This window comes from Mustela nigripes, chromosome 13 (genome assembly GCF_022355385.1).
Source record: "Mustela nigripes isolate SB6536 chromosome 13, MUSNIG.SB6536, whole genome shotgun sequence".
In the NCBI taxonomy this organism is placed as follows: domain Eukaryota; kingdom Metazoa; phylum Chordata; class Mammalia; order Carnivora; family Mustelidae; genus Mustela; species Mustela nigripes.
The window spans coordinates 22971963-22972986 of record NC_081569.1 but is presented as its reverse complement, the minus strand read 5'-3'; positions in this window follow the sequence as shown (position 1 = coordinate 22972986).

The window sequence follows — 1024 nt, the reverse complement described above, 5'->3', positions numbered from 1 at the left end:
CAACATCTTGACTTTCCAGTAGTTACTTACTGACTTCACATTACAGTTTGCCTTCTTGTTTGTTGGTGGCCCCAAATAATTATATAAATTATATGAATTAATATGAATTATTCACAATATTTTTGTGAATAATTATAGGTGGACAGCTAAAACTGCATAACACAAATTTTGTCTTATATTCTACATATTTTTCCAGAACTGGATAGCTGCCACAAATATCTGAGAAACTATCTGTTCTTACCATTAACTTGCTTTTTCTCCCACTTCCATTGAATTCCTGGAAACAAATCCCATAAAAATGGAGAGATTCAGTGATCTATTATAATTTTCACATGGATTTATATATTTAAATTCATAAAATGCCTGAGTGAAAATCAGTGGAGGAGTCATCCAGCTCCTGAATACAGTATTTAACTTCTCCCTACTCATCTTGTATAGAAATATTTCTTGTATAGAAATATTTCTATATTTAAGAAATATAGAAATATTCAGCCCCTCATATTGGGTCTCCAGGGTGCAAAGAACAGCCTGAGTTGTTGCGGGAAGTGTATAGTTGGAATCCTGAGAACTTGTTATTCACTCCCTGATGTGGGGGTTGCCATTTTGCTTCCATTATGACTTTATCATTAGTCAAAGAATGTCAACTGAAGGCAAAAATACATGTAGCAGCCAGTATGCATCCCCTGTATAGGGCATTAAATTGAAAACAAACTGCAGAGCAACTCAGGAAATTTTTGTGGCTATCTCCAGAGTACTTGAATTCTAAGAATAGCTTAGTTGGGGAAAAGAACATATGGACTTTTACCATTTTTCCGTTCTTGCAACAATCTTCAATACATTCTAAAAGGCATTTGAATTGCTGGAGTTAAAAAAGAATAGGGCTGATACATTGTATACTGAAATAAAAAAATAAGTTGATTTCTCTGGTGCTGTATTTCTAATTTTGCCATTTAGTAGCATAACTGTTTTTTTTCTTTCTTTCTTTCTTTCTTTCTTTCTTTCTTTCTTTCTTTCTTTCTTTCTT